Source organism: Lissotriton vulgaris, unplaced genomic scaffold (genome assembly GCF_964263255.1).
Source record: "Lissotriton vulgaris unplaced genomic scaffold, aLisVul1.2 SCAFFOLD_14998, whole genome shotgun sequence".
NCBI classification, from domain to species: Eukaryota; Metazoa; Chordata; class Amphibia; order Caudata; family Salamandridae; genus Lissotriton; species Lissotriton vulgaris.
In genome coordinates, this window is record NW_028242482.1 from 5015 (window position 1) to 11000 (window position 5986).

General features: G+C 37.0%; 1 long non-coding RNA gene across 1 annotated transcript; it reads left to right on the plus strand.

The window, feature by feature from the left end:
* The first annotated feature begins 1969 nt into the window (after positions 1 to 1969).
* LOC147668951 (uncharacterized) lies at positions 1970 to 5230 on the plus strand. The gene is made up of 3 exons (XR_015303774.1): positions 1970 to 2056; positions 2986 to 3084; positions 4874 to 5230. It is a non-coding gene; the product is annotated as an uncharacterized LOC147668951 (long non-coding RNA).
* The last annotated feature ends 756 nt before the right edge of the window (positions 5231 to 5986 follow it).

The following is a 5986-nucleotide window of genomic DNA, read 5'->3' on the forward strand; positions in this document are numbered from 1 at the left end:
GGTAAATTTCGTAAATAAACACATCTAAGTATCATATTTTAGAACATTTAAAAATCATTGAAAAACGCATTATAATTTCAGAATAATAACCAGTAAAAATATCCAAACACTCTCCCAACTCTGTAAAAGTGCAATAGTAGGTAAAGTGCAGGATAGTGTCCTATTGCTAGTTACTATTCTAACTCCAGGAGAGTGCATAATCAGAAAAAAAATTGATGGTGTCCAAGTGCCAATTATTATGCAAAGTCCAAGTGAGTGCATATTCAGGGAAAGTGCTGGATAGTGTCCAAGTGCAAATTACTATTCTAACTCCAGATAAGTGCATGAGTAGAGAAAGTGCTGGATAGTGTCCAAGTGCCAATTACTATTCTAACTCCAGGTAAGTGCATATTCCAAGAAAGTGCTGGATAGTGTCCAAGTGCCAATTACTATTCTAACTCCAGGTAAGTGCATATTCAGGGAAAGTGCTGGATAGTGTCCAAGTGCCAATTACTATTCTATCTCCAAGAGAGTGCATATTCAGAGAAAGTGCTAGTTAGTGAAAAAGTGCCAATTACTATTTCTACTTTGTGAAAGTACTTTAGTAGAGAAAGTGCTGGATAGTGTGAAAGTGCCATTTACTATTCTAACTCCAGGTGAGTGCCTATTCTGAAAAAGTGCTGGATACTGAAAATGTACCCCTTACAATTCCTACTCTAAGCAAGTGCATGTGTCAGGAAAGTGCAGAATACTGTTAAAGTGCCTCTTACTATTTGAACACCACATTATTACATATTCAAAGAACGTGCAGTTTAATAATATCATGTGCCATATTTATAATCATGCATAAAGGTAAATGCTTTTCCCCCCAACATATATATATGAAACAGGCAAAAAAATAATTCATTTTCAAAACATTGACCACCATTTTCAACTTGTTTTCTTCACAGCCTACCAGAAACCACTACAAGGCAGATATCTCCAAGAAGCCAGCCTATTCCACATCTACAAACAACTCTTTATCGAAAAGAATCCTCCCTCAAACCAAGGTAAATTTCGTAAATAAACACATCTAAGTATCATATTTTAGAACATTTAAAAATCATTGAAAAACGCATTATAATTTCAGAATAATAACCAGTAAAAATATCCAAACACTCTCCCAACTCTGTAAAAGTGCAATAGTAGGTAAAGTGCAGGATAGTGTCCTATTGCTAGTTACTATTCTAACTCCAGGAGAGTGCATAATCAGAAACAAAATTGATGGTGTCCAAGTGCCAATTATTATGCAAAGTCCAAGTGAGTGCATATTCAGGGAAAGTGCTGGATAGTGTCCAAGTGCAAATTACTATTCTAACTCCAGATAAGTGCATGAGTAGAGAAAGTGCTGGATAGTGTCCAAGTGCCAATTACTATTCTAACTCCAGGTAAGTGCATATTCCAAGAAAGTGCTGGATAGTGTCCAAGTGCCAATTACTATTCTAACTCCAGGTAAGTGCATATTCAGGGAAAGTGCTGGATAGTGTCCAAGTGCCAATTACTATTCTATCTCCAAGAGAGTGCATATTCAGAGAAAGTGCTAGTTAGTGAAAAAGTGCCAATTACTATTTCTACTTTGTGAAAGTACTTTAGTAGAGAAACTGCTGGATAGTGTGAAAGTGCCATTTACTATTCTAACTCCAGGTGAGTGCCTATTCTGAAAAAGTGCTGTATACTGAAAATATACCCCTTACAATTCCTACTCTAAGCAAGTGCATGTGTCAGGAAAGTGCAGAATACTGTTAAAGTGCCTCTTACTATTTGAACACCACATTATTACATATTCAAAGAACGTGCAGTTTAATAATATCATGTGCCATATTTATAATCATGCATAAAGGTAAATGCTTTTCCCCCCAACATATATATATGAAACAGGCAAAAAAAATAATTCATTTTCAAAACATTGACCACCATTTTCAACTTGTTTTCTTCACAGCCTACCAGAAACCACTACAAGGCAGATATCTCCAAGAAGCCAGCCTATTCCACATCTACAAACAACTCTTTTTCGAAAAGAATCCTCCCTCAAACCAAGGTAAATTTCGTAAATAAACACATCTAAGTATCATATTTTAGAACATTTAAAAATCATTGAAAAACGCATTATAATTTCAGAATAATAACCAGTAAAAATATCCAAACACTCTCCCAACTCTGTAAAAGTGCAATAGTAGGTAAAGTGCAGGATAGTGTCCTATTGCTAGTTACTATTCTAACTCCAGGAGAGTGCATAATCAGAAAAAAAATTGATGGTGTCCAAGTGCCAATTATTATGCAAAGTCCAAGTGAGTGCATATTCAGGGAAAGTGCTGGATAGTGTCCAAGTGCAAATTACTATTCTAACTCCAGATAAGTGCATGAGTAGAGAAAGTGCTGGATAGTGTCCAAGTGCCAATTACTATTCTAACTCCAGGTAAGTGCATATTCCAAGAAAGTGCTGGATAGTGTCCAAGTGCCAATTACTCTTCTAACTCCAAGTGAGTGCATGAGTAGAGAAAGTGCTGGATAGTGTCCAAGTGCCAATTACTATTCTATCTCCAAGAGAGTGCATATTCAGAGAAAGTGCTAGTTAGTGAAAAAGTGCCAATTACTATTTCTACTTTGTGAAAGTACTTTAATAGAGAAAGTGCTGGATAGTGTGAAAGTGCCATTTACTATTCTAACTCCAGGTGAGTGCCTATTCTGAAAAAGTGCTGGATACTGAAAATATACCCCTTACAATTCCTACTCTAAGCAAGTGCATGTGTCAGGAAAGTGCAGAATACTGTTAAAGTGCCTCTTACTATTTGAACACCACATTATTACATATTCAAAGAACGTGCAGTTTAATAATATCATGTACCATATTTATAATCATGCATAAAGGTAAATGCTTTTCACCCCAACATATATATATGAAACAGGCAAAAAAAATAATTCATTTTCAAAACATTGACCACCATTTTCAACTTGTTTTCTTCACAGCCTACCATAAACCAGTACAAGGCAGATATCTCCAAGAAGCCAGCCTATTCCACATCTACAAACAACTCTTTATCAACAAGAATCCTCCCTCAAACCAAGGTAAATTTCGTAAATAAACACATCTAAGTGTCATATTTTGGAACATTTAGAAATCATTGGGAAACGCATTATAAGTTCAGAATAAAAACCAGTAAAATTATCCAAACACTATCCCAACTCTGTAAAAGTGCAATAGTAGGTAAAGTGCAGGATAGTGTCCTATTGCTAGTTACTATTCTAACTCCAGGAGAGTGCATAATCAGAAAAAAAATTGATGGTGTCCAAGTGCCAATTACTATTCTAACTCCAGGTAAGTGCATATTCAGGGAAAGTGCAGGATAGTGTCCAAGTGCCAATTACTATTCTAACTCCAAGTGAGTGCATATTCAGAGAAAGTGCAGGATAGTCTCCAAGTGCCAATTACTATTCTAACTCCAAGTGAGTGCATGTGTAGAGAAAGTGCTGCATAGTGTCCAAGTGCCAATTACTATTCTAACTCCAGTTAAGTGCATATTCCAAGAAAGTGCTGGATAGTGTCCAAGTGCCAATTACTATTCTAACTCCAAGTGAGTGCATATTCAGGGAAAGTGCTGGATAGTGTCCAAGTGCCAATTAGTATTCTATCTCCAAGTCAGTGCATATTCAGAGAAAGTGCTGGATAGTGTCCAAGTGCCAATTACTATTCTAACTCCAAGTGAATGCATGAGTAGAGAAAGTGCTGGATAGTGTCCAAGTGCCGATTACTATTCTAACTCCAGGTAACTGCATATTCAGGGAAAGTGCTGGATAGTGTCCAAGTGCCAATTACTATTCTAACTCCAAGTGAGTGCATATTCTGGGAAAGTGCTGGATAGTGTCCAAGTACCAATTACTATTCTTACTCCAGGTAATTGCATATTCAGGGAAAGTGCTGGATAGTGTCCAAGTGCCAATTACTATTCTAACTCCAGGTGAGTGCATATTCAGGGAAAGTGCTGGATAGTGTCCAAGTGCCAATTACTATTCTAACTCCAAGTAAGTGGATATTCAGGGAAAGTGCTGGATAGTGTCCAAGTTTAAATTACTATTCTAACTCCAGGTGAGTGCATGAGTAGAGAAAGTGCTGGATAGTGTCCAAGTGCCAATTACTATTCTAACTCCAAGTGAGTGCATATTCAGGTAAAGTGCTGGATAGTGTCCAAGTGCCAATTACTATTCTAACTCCAAGTGAGTGCATATTCTGGGAAAGTGCTGGATAGTGTCCAAGTGCCAATTACTATTCTAACTCCAAGTAAGTGCATATTCAGGGAAAGTGCTGGATAGTGTCCAAGTGCCAATTACTATTCTAACTCCAGGTGAGTGCATATTCTGGGAAAGTGCTGGATAGTGTCCAAGTGCCAATTACTATTGTAACTCCAAGTAAGTGCATATTCAAGGAAAGTGCTGGATAGTGTCCAAGTGCAAATTACTATTCTAACTCCAGGTGAGTGCATGAGTAGAGAAAGTGCTAGATAGTGTCCAAGTGCCAATTACTATTCTAACTCCAAGTGAGTGCATATTCAGGGAAAGTGCTGGATAGTGTCCAAGTGCCAATTACTATTCTAACTCCAAGTGAGTGCATATTCTGGAAAAGTGCTGGATACTGTCGAAGTGCCAATTACTATTCTAACTCCAAGTGTGTGCATATTCAAAGAAAGTGTTACATTGAGTTAAAGTGCCACTTACAATTCCAAGTAGATAAATGTACATTTCAAACATAAAATCAACAGTAAAACCAAATAAATATTTTTCAAATTATGTTTTAAAAATAAAAAATTTAAAATGTGTGTATCTTAAGTAGAATATAATTTAATTTCCCTTTTTTCAACAGGAAATGGCAAGCCAAAATACTGCAACATACACCAAATCTCGCAAAGGGAACAGACTCCTGAAACATTGTGGGTATGTATACTGTAATGAGAGGCTAAGTGAACCCAGGAGACATTGGAGGTGTGTGCAATATTATACCGCCCATTGCAGCGGCAGAGCGGTTACTGTTGGTGAGATAGTGGTAAGAACCACAGAACATAACCACTCTGCTTCTGCAATGGAGATTGAGATACGCGATACCATCAATGAAATGAAAGATATTGCATCCACCTCCAATCAAACTCCTGGTCAGATTTTGAGAGAGGTTGCTCAACATGTCCCTGGACATGTTGCTTGTAATATGCCAACAATCCCAAATTTGCGTAGAATTATACAAAGAAAAAAGCAGGCAAGTAACACCCAAACTGTTACTCCTCAAACTTTTGCTGACATAGTCATTCCTCATGATTTAACCCTTTCCTTCTCTAATGAACCTTTTCTTCTATATGATAACCAAAACCCTCTCAAGCGCATATTAATATTTAGCACTCCCCGTAACCTTTTTAAATTAGAAAATACCGAAATTTGGATGATGGATGGGACGTTTAAAAGTACACCCCATCCATTCACCCAAATTTACAGTATTCATGCTCAAATTAATAATAATGTAGTACCTTTAGTATACAGTTTATTACCAGATAAGCAATCAGCAACCTATACTGAGTTTTTGTCAGTTATTAAAGAAAAAACTTCTGGAATAAGTCCTAGGAAAATCATACTAGATTTTGAATTGACAATGATGAATGTCATCAACAAATTGTACACGGATACCCAAATTCAGGGATGTTTTTTCCATTTTTCCCAGGCATATTGGCGTAAGCTTCAAAAAACATCCCTGGTTACTGATTACTCGTCTGATAGTAAATTACAAGTCGAACTTAAAAAATTAACTGCACTTTGTTTTGTACCACCTGATAGTGTAGATGACTACTACACAGCAATTTCAGAGTCAGAATATTTTGTAGAACATGAGGAAAAATTGGCACCCATTTTAAATTATTTCGAAGACACATGGATTGGACGTCTAAACAGATCGGGTCGCAGGAGGAAGCCACGTTACCATGTGGAGTGGTGG